The sequence below is a fragment of the Protopterus annectens genome, chromosome 2.part1 (genome assembly GCF_019279795.1).
Source record: "Protopterus annectens isolate FY-2018-M chromosome 2.part1, PAN1.0, whole genome shotgun sequence".
Classification (NCBI taxonomy): Eukaryota; Metazoa; Chordata; order Ceratodontiformes; family Protopteridae; genus Protopterus; species Protopterus annectens.
This window is the reverse complement of record NC_056729.1, coordinates 1641444754-1641462253: the sequence shown is the minus strand read 5'-3', so window position 1 is coordinate 1641462253 and position 17500 is coordinate 1641444754.

The following is a 17500-nucleotide window of genomic DNA, read 5'->3' as shown; positions in this document are numbered from 1 at the left end:
GGTGCTAGAATAAATCTTTGCTTTTTATGTGTTTTTTATAGACTGTTGTGAAGTTTATTCCATTCTGATTTTGGTAGTTTATGATTCAAAAGACTTTTGGTGGTTTTGGTATACAGGGGCTATAATTAACTCTCTGGCTGACACAGACATCCTACTAAAGGGTCTCACTGAGACAGATACCTGGTGTCAAAATCATGGCCTCAAGCTAAATGTCAAAAGTGCATAGTTATCCCCTTTGTAAAAAACACAGTACCACAAACTACCACATAGGTGGTAGTCCCCTAAATACGAAACACACAAGGGATCTGGGCACCAAAGTAGATAGCATATAGGTTTGAACCTATGAACCTATCACAAAAGTTTCTATATGGTCCTGCGAGCAATCTCTCCATAATCTTATTCACTTAAGAGTAACTATCTTTGTATATTACAGGATATCTGTAATCAAATGACTGTCCTCAGTGCACTCTCCATAACACTGACCAAGTGCTCAAAAAAAAAACACACTTGCTCATGACTGTAGCAGACAAACAGTTTTCAGGACTTAGTTGCCAGTTACGTACCAAGTCTTGCACAAGGCAGACCAGAATTATCATTTTACGTTTATCTATGATCAGGCAGTATGGATCAGTGTCAGACACTGCATTTCACATTTCTTGGGAAGTATTTACAAGTGTAATTCACTTACCTTATACAAGGTCACTGCAAACTAGTGCTGCAGCCCATCTCAGTGTCCAAGTAATAGTAGATGTTTGGAGAACGAGTGTCCCAGTCAGTTCCAACCTTGCACAATTCCTCAGCCAGGCCACTTATTTTTTCATGAAATAACCGTTTGCCAGTATTCTACACATTACCGCTTCACGGAGAAATCTCCGACCATGATGGTTCTTGCACAACACCTGTCAGTAGAAGATAATATTCAATTCTTCATGTCATAGCTTCCATTTTTCTTCAGGTCAGAGCAATTTTATCGTAATACTCATCCAACATACTATACCATGTCTCCAAAGACATTATGTCAGTGTTCAATGAAAGCTGGCTTTTGGTTGCAATGTACAATTGTCAAACTTGACTTTGAACTATTGTCTGAAGCCTCTGTACCGCGTCAAGGTAGCCAGCATCACAGAGGTCCATTCACGCCACAACACTACTGGCAGCTGCAGTCATAGCTGCACTCACGTCACCACACTCAGCGCATACAAATCATCTTGCTTCCACTCACATGTACCATGTTATTAATGCTAGACACCCGGCTTTTTCCAAGAATCAGTAATCTATCACTTCCATATATTGTAACTGCAGCTGTCCGAAAATCAGACTGAAACATGTATGGTACAACACCATTCAAGCAACCACCACATAAACTTCTTTAACGCAACACCCAAACGTGCAATATTTATATGCAACACTGTCCAACACATACCAATTTAACCATTTCTCGTAATAATTTTTCAAACTCACCATCATTCTCCAAATATCAGTTCCTTACCACACAGTATGTCAAGATAATTATGCACTACACGCTGTTCTCTCCATTCTATTATGGTATTGGAAAAATATCGACTGCTACAAACACAGCTCCTCACTTTGATTATACATAGTGCCAACAATCCCCAATGCCAATAGCAACCCAATTCAGCATTGTGCCAATATCAATGTCTTCCATCAGACCAGCCTGTGACTTAGTGAATGACTTAAATTACAATAGCCTCCAAGTTTTACTAATGGGCAAACCAAAATCATAGGTTACATATACTGAGATACACTGCCCAGCCCTGTTTCTTCAACTTACCAAGTACACCTGTACTGTACAAAACTTGTGAAAAGCTGAATGTCAAAGTGAAAAGGATAATACATAACCTGCTTCAAAATTTATTAGTTTTATTTACATTTGTTTACTAGGAAAACAAGACTGGACACCACACAAATATTTAAGTACAGAATTGGTAATAAAATTGATATAAATGCAAGTTAACAATGCGAGCCAAAGCCAAAGACAACATTTTAGTAAGCTATGCATTCATATATACATAGGAGCATTGGTTACATCTCTGATGGCACATAACAAAACATTTGTATAAAAGGAACAATCAGCGCTGATGAATTTAAAGCTTGCTGGAAATAATTGTGGCTGTACACTGAGCCAGATATAAAGCACTGCTGGGTGCAATGGAGGAAGCCAGTGCAGAGACTAGGAGGAAATAGCAGGTAAAGTTTAGCAGTGAAACCATATACAGAGTGGGTAGTACAGATGAAAATACATGGTGGGTAGATGTGTGGGGTGACTGAAAAGAGATCTTATGGAACGTAAAAAATACACAGTACTGCCATCGGCAGCAGATCAAAGATAGAAGTGAAACTTGCAGGGTCTGCACATGGCTGTGGCGGGCAAGATATGTTAGCCACCACACAACATGGCACTTAATCCAACTCAGCCACAACCACTTTTAATGTAATGATGCGCATTAAGTCATTTTTACGAGTGAATTGGTTTAAGTCTTACTCACCTGCATTATGTCAATATCCAGTCTTCAGGCCGCAAGCGTAGATTCCCGTTATCACAGAAAGTAGTTAATATGGTTACTCACCTGTATTATATTAATACTCAGTCTTCGGGCCGCAAGCATAGATTCCCGTTATCACAGAAAGTCGTTAATACGGTTACTCACCTGTATTATATCAATACCCAGTTTACAGGACGCAAGCATAGATTCCCGTTATCATGAAGTCATAAATACTCCTTTTCACATGTACTCTTCATAAATTGGCTCCTCATGAACCGGCACACATTACCTACAGTGCATTGTCAACATGCTCACCCAAATTAACATTATACTCCAAAAACAATGTCATTAGCAACACCATGTCACAAATGTGACCCAGTACAAGAAGTCCTAGAAATTAAACAGTTATTTAATGTAAAACCTTCTTATTCAGCCACACCAGATTCTAGCTAAACACTACTAGTTGCATACAGAGATTGGGTTCATAATAATAAACGGTCAATGACTTTCACATATCACCATTTACTGATTACTTAAAACACCATAGATTTACTACATTACACCTTGACACAACTATACGATACAAATCGCAATCCAGTTATTAAACTGGATGACAGCAACACATCTCTGCGAATCCAGTATGTAAACTGTTGCAACATTCAGCATCACTGTTTAGTCCACACAGCATATACTACTGACATACATAAGCTCCACACACAGCATATACTACCAACATACATAAGCACCAGAGTAAACTGCAGGACTTGCTAAAAAGATCACCTTGCTTTTTCAATTACTTTTTCCAAATCTAGAAATGTGTTTTGCGATCACCTGTGTCTTCTCTGGCCGCTCACACCTAGCTATATTCTTTGGCAAAGTTGATACCAACATGGGTGAAACTTCTAAAATGCCTCTTTTGGCTCGTACTACTTCGAACATGAGGTCATAAATGTAGTCGAACTTTCGCTTCTCAAATATTGGTTTCGCCACTCATTCCTGTTTGGCCTTTGGGTACACCACTCTGTATCGAAGCTCTCCTTTAGAAGCTGACTTGGTGGTAGGACATCGGACAACTGCTTGTTCCCGGTTGTGGTTCTCATTATGATCAAGGATGGCAAGTATGATTCTTGCTTTCATTCTTGCAAAGCTGAAGTGCTCAAATTTGGGGCAGTACTGGCATAGTAATGCATGGAACACTTCGAGGTTTCCGGTGTGGCAGAACTTCGTGATGTGCTTCAGATCTTTAAGAAATGCAGTGTTTGAAACAATCTTTCTTAATGAGCTGTGACACGCATCATCTGCTTCGAGCCACTTCTTCAAATCTCTGTCTATCACTGGCATCTCATGACCACAACAGGAAACCTTCTTTGCACCACTCCAGCTGTGACGGTCTGTAACATGGTAGAGCAGAGACAACCATTTTTCCTCAAGGACAACTTCATCTCCTTCACATGTTTCCGAACACCACCACAGATGATTGGAAATGCTGTGGCACCACTGCAGTAATTCACGTCTACCTTGCCTTTTTCCCGCTACACATATTTTCTTTGTCAGGCTTTTTGACATATGCCACACATCAAACTGGTGTTCAATCTCTGGAAATTCCTTCCGCATCAAGAATCTAATCCCACGATGTCTGTCAGTTGCCACCAGTCGTACCTTTAGATTTTTCTCCAGCAAATTAGTCATACATTTCTTGAAAGCTTTCTTCTCCAGTGCTACAGATGCAATTCCTGTGGTAACCTGCTCCAGGTCAAAATCAATGATCTTTCCTGAATCCAAGTCCATCATACTATAGCAGCAATACTTTGCTGAGTATCCAGGACTGTCGCATCACCCATCTCCAGCTAGCCTGATTTCCTTTCCCTTTGCATCTTCCAGCAGCCGCCTCTGATGCTCAGTCCAGGTATGTTGCAACACTGGAAACAAGTACTCTCGTTGAATTGAATAGAAGGTTGTCTCGCTTATAAATTCCAGTCCTACATATGCACAAAATCGCGCAATATGTGCATATGTACTTCCACTAAAAAGTACAGACGATGCAAGCAGTAGATTTCCAGCTGGCATTCGACCTATTACCGGTTGACTTTGCCACTCCAGAACCTCATGTTCACTAATGCAGGACACCTTCACAAATACACAGGAACCCATCTTCAATCTCTTTTCCACTTCCACTGCTGGTGTTTTGCATTGAGGACATGTCAGTTTCAAGAGTAGAGAATCAAGGCACGATTCGAATACAATGAACTTGGGCTCACTTATCATCTTTTCATCTTCGTCCAGTTCTTCAACTGTGTCTTCCATCTCAGAGGTTGACATGCTGTCAGAAGGGTAGCACCAGTCTGGATCCTTCTCATTGTCATCACTTACACAGTGTGAAAATGAGGATTCACTAATCATGCTTGTCTGAAGGACTTCTGCTAGAAGCTTCACTGGGGTACTGCAAGCCTTTATCTGTAGAGGCGTATATGTACACGATCTACTTGTGGATGCCTCACTAATGCCATAATCCTCCTGCTGAAGATCTTCAGTCACTCTCCTGCTACATGTTCCCAATTCTGTACAACTGTCAACTTCAAGTCCCGGTTCACGCCTTTCCGTCTGAACAACTTTGGACTTTTTGACATACGTGTGGTCTATCAATGGTGACACTGCAACCTCTAGAAACTATACAGCTGCATCAATCATCTTACAAGTTCGGCTTACCCGATCATCTAACTTGGCTTGCACTCCGACACTACAACCTTTTCTTTGGAACTTTTTTTTTGTTTGACATGCCACAGTCTTCATACTACAAGTCTGAATTTTCATTGTGTATACCTCGATGTCTTGCACCACCTCTTCCTCCAATTCTGCTGCTTGCACCTGCAATAGCATTGACATTAATAAGGCCATAGTCATAGAAGGTACTCTGTCAACACCATAAATATAGGAAGAAACGGTGGAAGAGTACATCCACCGCAATGTCTGCTTTTCAATTGACGAATTATACACATGGCATCAACCAATTTACAGACATTAAACCAAATTGCCAAAAGTTTTTTTGCATTCTGAGCAGGTGCCTACCTTCAGATAACTTTGTTTTTAAGTTTCACATTCTTATGTATATCTTTCAGTATGCTGCAAAGGTTTGCTGTGAACTAGTGCAGTAATTTCACACATGGCTGACATGACATGCTGTGTCATCAACTCAAACCAATTTTCCCTGAATCCAGGATTGCTTATCAATGAAAGCCTGCAAGCCTGTCAACACTTCACCCTCTTGTGTGAAGACATGACATTAAGAGCAAAGACATTCTTCCATGTCTACTTGACAATAGCAGTTCTCGTATTGCCTATAGAAATTAAGCTTACTGTGACATACATAAGGGTAGCAGTAGAGCAAAGAAATGCTTTTCTAGTCTTTTTTCTGCAAGTACGGATTCCTTGCTTACCTGCACATGTTCTGCACAGGCCGGACGGTCTTCTGGTTGCTCTTCATCATTCTGCTGTACTAACTCAGATGCTGGTTCACTTCGCTTACGTTTCACTGTACGTTTTGCTGCACTGTCAGTCTATCAGAGACAACACAGTCTAACCTCAACCACTTGTCACAATTGAAAGGTAACCAAAATCACAGCATGAAACTCAACTGAACAATGGAATGCAGCAAATACTTACCTTTTGGTCTTGCGACAGTTGTTCAGTCACAATCTCCGGCAATGTGGGCTGTGTGGTAGTTAGTAGTTCATCAATAAGCTGCAACGGTCAGAAAATTAATAGTTATAACACCCATTACAATGTCCACCGTACTTACTGGACAGATTTGCGACTAAACAAATAAGCAAATATTTGAACATTACTTACATTTCTGTGTTGTTTAGCACAATGACTTAGACAACAGAAAATAGAAAGGGTTGTTGCCAAACTTAGGGAGTCTATAACAAGAAAAATAACCAGAAAGCCTGTACAGGTATAAAATATATCTCAGTAATTTTGTGAAAAAATTATTAAAGCAGCGAAATGTAGAAATCAAGAAATAGCACAAATGGAAATATTTATGGAAGACCTAAGTATGCCAAGATGAAAGATAAATGTGGCTCAAAATTTAACAGATAAGATGGAAGGAGATGAGATATAAAGGGTGATGGTGAGTATGGACTAAAAGGATTCTGTTATGGCAGCTAAGTATATTTCGGTAGAGACTAAACAAAACACATTACAAAGACTGAGAAAATGGATGCTCTTGTTATGGATACTGAAAGCAAGATACAAGCAGTGAAAATGTTTTTAGTCCCCCTTGGAGGGACAGGTTCATAACCTAGAGACTGCCCATGCTATGGAATAGACTTTCCATACATGTCAAGCAGAGCACCTCACTGGCCCTCTTCAAGAGGGATCTTGATGAGTGGATGGGAAATAGAAACTTCACCCCAGGGATCACTCCAGTGGCTCTACTTGACAGAGGCACTAGGAACTAAGGTCGGGTAGCATGATGGCAGGGTAATCCTATGGGCTAGGCTTGTAAAGGCCCCAGGGCTATTAGCCTAGTACACACCTATGAACCTATATATTGGTAAGGCATATTTTTATCAACCAAAGCAGAAGTTGTAGACAGCAATTAATAAAGAGTTGAAGGATTTTATCTTGAAGGGGGAAAAGGGCAAGGGTCAAATTGGATAAGTTTATCCTTTCAATTGAACAAGACGGTTTAGGATTACCTGATTTGAAAGGATATTTAAGAGTTACACCGTTAAGGCTTATTTATATAACATAAGCAGAAATCTATAATTTAAAGTGGAAAAGGTTGATGATGAAGTGGGGGAATTCAAGAAATAAGGAGAGAATGGAATTTTGGATGCAGATCCTTAAGGAGAATAACAACACCCATACAGATTATTATATTCATAAAGTAGCAAAAGGCATTCTAAGAACTAACCAGCACAAGAATGGAGAGAGGAGTACACAGAGTAGGCCAGAGGGGGCTGGAATTTACTGAAGAAAACTGGCAAAGGAACCAAGGTATTGGGAGCAAATAACAAAAGAGGAGAAAAGTAACAGAATGGGAAGAGGCCAAGAAGGCATTTGGATTGTAGGCTTAAGACTGCCTTTCCTATAAAGATTTATATCAGAGTATAAGGAAAAAGAAAGAGATAGGGGGATCATAAGACCTACTCTGGTAGAGATTTTAGTTGAATCTAGAACAGAAGCTGCTGTTAAAAGGGATAATTAGTAGGCCATATTAAATATTGCACAATAACTATAGAAATCAATGAGAGCAGGTTAGAAAAGATTGGGAAAGTGAATGGATAAGCAATTCACAAGGAGAGAATGTCAGGACATTTGAATGTCTCTCAAATATGCAACAAAGTCTAGAAGATTTTGGCTTTTTGCTTGGAAGTGTTTGCATTTTTATGCCCCAAGCAGATTCCAAAGAAGTTTTTGTCATATAAATGGCAAATGTTGAAGGTGTGATGAGAAAGAAACAAGTAATTGGAAACATGTTTTGGAAGTGTAATGAGTTGGCAGACTTTAAAAATTCCCTACAAAGAATTCTGTCAGAAATATTGGGTGAGCAAATGGGTGTAACCAAGAAAATTACCATAAGACTTTATGGTTACATTCAGGCCAATAAATCCCAATCCCACTAGCTGTGGACATGCATGTTTTGGCCTTTTCATTGACCTCATCAACACAGAATAAGTGGCTAGTTTGGCTATACTTCAGAAACACAGGGTCTTTAAATCCAGCTGACGCCAATAAAGAATGAGATGCCTGCAAAATATACCAACAATATACAAACCAAAGGGTAAAAAGGACACACAGACAAACCATTGAGAAAAAACTGCAAGGAAAACCCAGGCAAGCTAGAATTTTCACTGTGTGATAGCTTAAACCTTAAACCTTCTGTAGTGCGCTTAAAAAGTAAAAAAAAAAAAGTCATAGAAATTCAGAAGCCATATAGCTGAAACACTTGATGCCCTGAAGGGATCATTTGTATATTTCACGTGGGTCTCCGCCTATGTGATGTTTAAGGTATCACACAGTGAATATTCTAGCTTGCCTAGGGTTTTCCTTGCAGTTTTTAGTGACTGGTTTGTCTGTGTGTCCTTTTACCCTTTGGTTTATATACATATAGATAGATTAGCTAGAACATATATATATATATATATATATATATATATATATATATATGGATTCACTTTACATACTCGACATTTTTAAACGTCGAAATTCATATGGCTGGTACGTTGGTAATCTTATGCTTCCACAGCTTACACGAGTAATTATAAAATTCCTTACTAATTTGAAATGAGCACGAATATCTGTATCTAAATATTCCCTAATGTATATTTAATCTGTTTTGCATACTTATTAGATCTCAGCAGCTGTATTCATAGAATAATAAACATAACATGAATGTACTGGAATCCGTTTTCCAGGGTCTTCACAGAAAAGGGTTGAATCTGCAGCTCAGCAAAATACAAATCAATAAATTTGCTAAGTAAGTAAGTAAAAAAAAGCAAATAAATAAACTGCAGATGGCTGCTCCTGGCTATTGGGAAAGCTGTCAAACATAATGCTATTGCCAAAAGAAACAGCTTGCCCCTACAGATCTGTCTCTATCTATTCTTATAGCTGTGTTAGACATAAAATGTTCTTAAGTTTGAGCTTCCCATTTGTACTTGCCTACATTCCAGAAGCATGATTTACTAATGCATAAAGTTCCTGTTTTATGCTTTGCTTTATTGTACTATGTGTGAGCTAAGTGCAATGCCTAGGATATGTGTCACTTCCTTGTTAGCCTAACTTGTCTTAAGAACCCTTACATTTTATATTTACTTAATTCCTGTTCCTCAGACTTCTGATTACCTCACATCTGTTGCTTCCTACTTGGCCTCATCTTAACTTGCTTGTTTGTTTGATAATTAGTTTGATGCACTGGTCCAAGACCCTTTTCAGCCAGTACCATAGCTATATGTCATGTCATTCATTCTCCAGGAGACAAGAAACCCACAGCACATTCATTCCTTCTGCGGGCAAGAATAAGGCTGTAGAGAGTGAAGCCATCACATTTCTAAAGCTCAAGAGATTTGTACTTTGGGGACCATAATTCCACTGTGTATGTCTAACACTGAACAAGCATTTGACATGCAATGGGGCATGTCACTTGCTTCTGCAGTGACTTAAACCCTCAAGATTTCCCTGTACCCCTTACCAGTGCCCCAGTGTGATCTCAGATCCTCATAGGGGAATATTTAATTATTTTTCTCCACATAGCTTACCATTAGTTATCTCCAGGACCTCTTCTCATCCACTACCAGGAAGTCTTTCCTCCCGAGACTTGTTTGAAGTCATTCAGGAGACTGAGACACCTGGGACCGCTTTATATTGCTTCTGAGGAGTGTTTTTCTTTAATGCCTAACTTCCTGTCCCTCACATGCACCTGTAGACAGCCAGGGATAGATATACATTGAGAACATGCTGGCATATTATTCTGCTTATGGGGAAACTCAGTCAAATTCCTCCTCCCATTCCATCAAGATAACAGTCCACCTGCATGTCTCTAGCCTCTGCTGTGCATCAAGCGCAAGGTGCACACAACTGTGCATCCCACCCAAGGATGGGTACACTTATCCTTCTCTACCAGTGTTGCAGATGCCCAATCCACTAATTAAACCCTAGTAACCCAGGCTACAGTTAGCACTTCACCCCATTGCAAAATTGTGCTGGCTCAACTGGAGATTCTACCATGGGAACAAGCACCCAAACATGCATCTCCACCCCTCACCCAAAAGAGAGATAAACCAGTAAAGCCCCATCCCTCTATTTCCTCACACCAGTTCCAGTAGGTGCCTCACTCAGTATTTGAACTCAGGTTATCTGAATAATAGTGAGGGCTTTATCCCTCTATGCCACTAGAGCTGGCACAGCTATTTAAGTAATCTTTATGGGTACTTGCTTTTTTATCTCTTTCTTTCTTCGTGACAGAATTTGGCTTTAAATCTTACCTTGCTTTCTCTGTTCTCTATAATATATGCATTTTTCTGGTTGTCTCATGCCCTATTGCTGTTTCTCAACTTTATTCTTTATGCTCAGCATTTTTTTATTCCTCACATATATTCATGCCCATTTTTTTAATGGACATCACTAACTATTAAGCTCCCCAGACACTTTACAGATTAATTATCTTTCCTTCTCTTTGTTCAGCATCCCACAATACCACATGGGCTTCTGGAGGAGAATAACCCACATAAATTTTCTTATTGTCTAGGCTTGGCAGTAAAAGTTGAGTGTGAGTGAGCCATCATTCTTTATCTGAAGGTCGGGTTTTATACATTAATCGTAAAGAGGCTCATAGTAATACAAACCTCTAGAGCTGTCTGTGCTGGAGTTTTTTTCTATTTTCCATCCAGATGCAGCTACTGCTTCTTTACTTCTTCATACAGCTATCGTGAAGTTTTGGAAGCACCAAAGCACTCAGTACACTGGAGGATTGCTCTTTCACTGTCTCCCTACAGTCAGGCATCTAGATTGAGTGCTTTCCCCATCCCTCAGTAGCAAAATGAGCACTTTCATTAATCACTGTAAGAAACCCCTATGCTCATCTGTCCATGCATGCACATTCCTCACATACTGACAAACGTTAGTATCACTGGCTTGGGTGCACATTCTCACATCCTCCCTCAACTTGCACACTGCATCCTGAAATGCTCTCCAGTGGATATTGTATCAGCAGAGCAGTGGCACAAGCTGGCATGGGCTCACCCATCTTCTATGCATGCACCATCAGGAGTCTGCACATTGATCACACTTGGATTACCTAAACTGTTGTCCCTTTCTGCCATCAGTGAAGGCATCCATTTACATTTTTGAATGGTTCTCAAGATGTGCAGAAACCCAGAATTTTAAACCCCTTTGGTATTCTACAATAAATCATATTGCCATATGTTTGATAGCTTGTATGATCATGCAGGACATTAAATTTCTATGCAGGCTAAGTTATTCCTAGAAACTAATATTTACTAATCCATCACCAGATAAAATATTTCCACATTTCTGTTTTAAAGTAGTATGAATTTTAACAGTGACATGCAATGTTCACTTCTATACTTTCAGGTGTAGAAGCCATCCAACAATTGTTTATTTTTTACATTTGTTTTGCATTTTTTAAGCATATGACTTTTCTCTGTCATATCTTGCAAACCCACTTCCCCACAGCAAAAAGAACTTTAGAGTCATTAGGTTCACCAGGTTAGTAAGACTCCAAATAACCATACTTCTCAACACAAGAAATCTGAAGAAAACCAAAAATAATGTGGGGACAAAAGACTAAAATTAGGGACAGACTTGAAATATTGCTCTTATAAACTTGAAAAGTTGCCAGAATAACAGGTTTGCATTCTCATGCATTTCCTGAAGAATGTGAAGTCTAAAACTCAAATTTTTGTCACTATCTAGTGGTTTAATCTAGTTATTTAAATCTGCAATGTCTTGCCAGAAAATCATGAATTTTATGAGGAACAGAGCAAAAATAAGACAAAAATCTGGACATCCTGCAAAATTCTGGACAGCGAAGGGGCATGCAAATAACTAAATAGCCTTGTTTTCTCCCTTTATTTCTCTTTCTAACAGTTCTTTTTGTTTTGGGTAAACAGATACTTTTGAAGTAAATCCTGGACAACAACATATTACTGGACCAAAAAGCACACAACAACATGTTTTATCTGATATCAAATACCTTAGAATCAAGTGGCTGTCTGCCTGACAAACCTGGTGAAGCTATGTGTTTGCTTATGACATTATTTTAGAAGTTCAGCAGGGCAAACGTGTTTATCCCTGAAAGCCTGTGGGAGTCTGAACAGTATGGCATTTCCCATGCCACTAAGACATACTCTACTTTCAAACAACAACAAAAGAAGTGTGCTGGGTTACAGCCCCGGTGCATGGGAACAGTTGACCCGAAAGTACAGTTTTTAGATAAAGTGGTAAAACTATCAAAACATGCTTGATAAGTATGTCATATGGACGGTAATGTTGGTATGAAGATTATGATATATTTTGTAGATGAGGGTGTAAATCTAAAGTCTGCCACAGACACTTAAGCAAACTTGTGATCTCAGGCTGCTCCCCCTCTACAAAACAGGTATTTGTCCTTAGCAGGGCCTAACCTCATGATAGCGACTGGAAGATAAAGTTTAAAAACACACTCAGGTTTTAAAAGTGAAACCTCATGCTATTGACCGAAAGAAATCCTGTTTAAAGCATCTGGACAGCATATTTCTTGCAGTCGCTAGCATGAGGTCTCATTTTTAAGCTGTGTGTGTGTTTCAACAGCTTTTCTTGCAGTCGCTAGCATGAGGTTTGACTTTAAAGCATCTAAAGTCTAACCTCATGCTAGCGACTGCAAGAAAAGCTGTTGAAACATGCACACAGCTTAAAATGAGACCTCAAGTTAGCGACTGCAAGAAATCCTGTTCAAAACACAAATATGCTGTCTGGATGCTTTAAACAGGATTTCTTTCAGTCCTTAGCATGATGTTTCTCTTTAAGCCCTGTAACTCATGCTAGACTGCAAGAAAAACAGTAAAAAAAAGAATGTTTGCATATTATTACAGGGAACAAACTGTAAAAAAAAAAAAATAGAACTTACAGTTGAAATGCAAGATCTGAATGCAGGAGTCCACGAGTTCCCAGATGTCCAGCTAGATAAACCACTCGGCAGGATACAACAAGATTTAAAAGGCATTCTCACTCCCTGCAGCAAGTATTTAACACCTTACAGGTGTGGGAAGTTCTGAATCTCTTACATCACGTAAGAGGCGGGGGGGGGGGGGATTTTTAACAATAGCATGCTAATAGTGCCGGGATGATGTAGGTTTCTGGGCGGTATCTTGTATAGGAACTACTGCTGATTTGTAGCCGCTCTGACATCACAGCTTCTGAGCCAAAAGGTAACTTTTACAGGGCGCGAGAAATACTTTTCCAAGTGAAAGTAATACAGTATGGGAAAAGAATGTAGCATTGAAGGAAAACAGAGGAAATCACAGTTTTTTAGGGCAGCATTTTTCATTTTTTTAGGTTGGTGGAGGGAATAGGGAGTAAAGGTTCTAATAAGTTGAGTTGAAGTAGGCCATATCCCGTTGTTTTCCTTTAAGTAAGTGGTATGGATTTTCTAGGTCATAGAAGGAGACCTATAGCTCAAAAAGGTATGGTAAGGGACTTTGTTTATGGTGACTTGTACATAGAGGAGCGTGTGTGCATCATACTGCTCAACTAGCCCTGAGATAGGATTGTTTGTTTGTTTTTTTATGTAAATTGACACAGCTCCACCTTTTGTCACTTTTTGGGCAGTAGCTGGACTAAATGTGTGGAAGGCATTATAACCTTGCACTGCAGGGGGGTCTCCATGGATTTAAGCCATGTCTCATTAAGTAAACAGTCATCTACATCCTCTAGGGCAGGGGTCTGCAACCTGTGGCTCTGGAGCCACATGTGGCTCTTCCACCCCTCTGTAGTGGCTGCCTGTAGCTTTGAATAATAATGGCCACCCTACCACACCACACACACAAGCACACACACACACACACACACACACGCACACACGCACACACACACACACACACACACACACACAGACACACACATACACGCGCGTGCGCACGCGCACACATGCACACACTGAGAGTGATCAAGCAATGGACTTTAAATACTGCTCTTATAAACTTATAAACTTGCTAGAATAACATGGTTTCTGTTAACATGCATTCCACACACACTGAGAGTGATCGAGTGATCCCTTGTCAGCAGCAGCATCTCCTGAAAGGTTTCCATACCTCTCATACCTCTCAAAGTCTTACCACAAGAAATCTAGACTGAGCCACAAAAAAGGGGAACAAAGGAACAAAAATAGGGACGGACTTTAAATATTGCTCTTATAAACTTAGAAACTTGGTGGAATAACATGGTTTCTGTTAACATGCATTTTACACACACACACACACACACACACACACACACACACACACACACACACACACACACAGTTACCTCTCAACTCTGACGATTTTTTTATCCTGACTTTTGCCTCATATTTTCGGTCTGTTTGTCATAAAATTGTGGTTTTCTGGAAAATTATTAAGGGCTGAAATCAGAAAAAATAGACAGATATTTCAGTTTCAGACTCCATAGTCTTCAGAAAATTAATGCTAATGCAAAATCTGTTATTCTATCAACTTTCTAAGTTTGTAAGAGCAATATTTAAAATGTGACCCTATTTTTGGCCCTTTGTGCCCCATTATTTATGGCTTTGTCTAGATTTCTTGTCCTAAAAGGTCAAGAGATATGATACACACAACCACACTCACACACACACGCACACACACACACACACACACACACGCACACACACACACACGCGCGCACAAGCACACGCACACATGCGCACACATGCGCACGCACACACACACGCACACACACACACACACACACACACACACACACACACACACACACACACACACACACACACACACACACACACACACACAGTGAGAACGATCCAGCAATCCCAAAAAAGGAACAAAAATAGGGACAGATTTTAAATATTGTTCTTATAAACTTAGTTCTTTTATATTTAGTATAGCTGTATATAAAACTTTATACACTGTGTTATCTTCATTTTAGGGGGTCAGACAGGTTTTGTGGCTCTCAATGAATTTTATTTGATGGAAGAGGGGTCAAAAATGGCTCTTTTGATAGGGAAGGTTGCATAGCCGTGCTCTAGGGCTAGGAGTGCTTGACTCCCGGGCATTGTTCATTATCACTTTCAGATATTTCTGGGTTGATTTAGTTATGTCAGGTGGTTTATCAGTTTGGCAATGCCTAAAAAGGCATTAGTCATGAAGTCTGTGATTTTTTATTTTATTCTTTGTTAACCAGGTCAGCCCCACTAGGCTGGTAGCCTCTTTTCAGGTGGTATCCAAGGTGGAATTTATACTACTTAGGGAAAATGTTGCCAGAGCATCAGGGAACATCCTCTACTATTTTCAATAGGTACTGTGGGATATTTAACAGCCACCTGATCTACTACCAGCTCAAGCAGATGGGTCCTCAGTTTAATGTCTCATCCAAAGACCAACACACTCAGGAGTGTAGCCCCCCACATTCTTATTCTGCACTGCAGTGTCAGCAATCCATTAACCTCATTTGATAATATAGCACACAGCCTTATGCACCAAAGGACAGCGTGCTACTTGCATCACTGATTCTGACAATGTTCCTCATGGTGCCTCCCTTGTGGAGTGGAACTACAACAGCTGTCCAGCAGGCTTATGGTATACACCCACTAGAGAGGTTAAAGGTTGAAGAGTTTAAAGTGACTGAAGTCTGATAGGAAGTGTTTCATACTGACAAAAAATAGCCAGATTTTTTTGTTTGTTTGTTTGTTCTTGGAGAGAGTGTTTAGTATCTGCTCAAACATCATTTATTTTGATTTTTTTGTTTTTGTGAGGGAGGCATTGAATGGCTACTTTGTAGGAAGTTTGCTGATGACAAAGGGAAGTTAAAGTTGAATTTATCCACAAAGATGTTTGCTATATCCTGTGGGTCTGGGTGGGTGATGCCATTAGCCATCACAGATAGGTTGGGTATTATTTTGTGGCTATTCTCTGCTGATGAAGCAACTTTTCATTTGCAATTAGCTGTGTAGGATTTGTATTTATTTATTTTATTTTATTTAACATTTGCTTACTGGGATGGTGCACTGATCACAACTGGCTATTTGCAGGTACTGCCCAGGTGCAATAATCCACAAACAAGAAATGGAAAAAAGTAGAACAGAGAGGCAATAAATTGTACATAACAAACAGAACAGAAAGTAACCATATATAACAAAACCTGTACACCAGCAATTAAGAAATGTAGCAACAGTTATGAGGAAAATACATATTTTCAATTCACGAGGTTATATTTCAGGTTAACATTCTACAACCATAATCCAATAATCATATTCTTCACTCAACAAATAAATCATCACTACAGGTTACTAAATCTAAATATACTGCAGGAGACTCGCTATTTCCTAAGTAGTAAAAACCTAGAATGCACTTCCTCCTTCTATTACAACTACTCTCAACCCCACTCATTTTAAAAAACTACTCCAGTCATTTAACCGACTCTTGGCTTTGCTCATGTAACAGTCCAAACTAAGTAAGAACAACTACTACTATTTGTTCCCTACTCATAAAACTAACATACTCACCTTTTTCCACAGTCTTTCCCTTATCCTACCTAATGCTTGCCATGCATAATTAGAAAAGCAATATCCTACTAATAGTAGCTGTCCCATCAAAAAATCTGCCCTCCCCAATGGTTCTCATCCTGACCTCTCTCTCCTCCACTGATTTTACTCTCTACTTTACTACTTCTGAACATGAAGTGACTATAAAGTAACTTGTTTACACTAACTCTTTCTTTATATTAATAACCGTAAATGTAAACTTATTCTTTTACCAGTTGGAAATCATGGTTAAAATATGTACCAAATTGCGTATCTTTCATTATAGTTTTGCTAGCTGTAATATTGCAAGATCATACAAATTTTTGTTTGTGTCTTTCGGCTTTTCCCGGTTAGGGGTCGCCACAGTGGAATGCTGGTCCGCTAATGATTGGCAGTTGATTTTTACGTACCAGCTTGCCAGGCCTGACACACAACCTTCAACAAAGGTACGCCCATTCATGCATGTCTCCACGCAGAATCGAACCGGACAGCATCTTACTGTGAGGTGACAACGCTACCGCAGAACCACCACCGCATATCTATTTTATTAATTTTTTTATAAGTACTTTAAAATAGTATATTTATGTCATGTCTCTTTCACTGTATAAAAATCATCACTATGTCTATATTTTTTATGAAATGTTACTCTGTGGAGCTTTTATCCCTGGACGTTCACTGAAAATGGGTTTGAGCCCAGTCAGACTTTCCCAGTAAACAAATGTAAAATAAATAAATA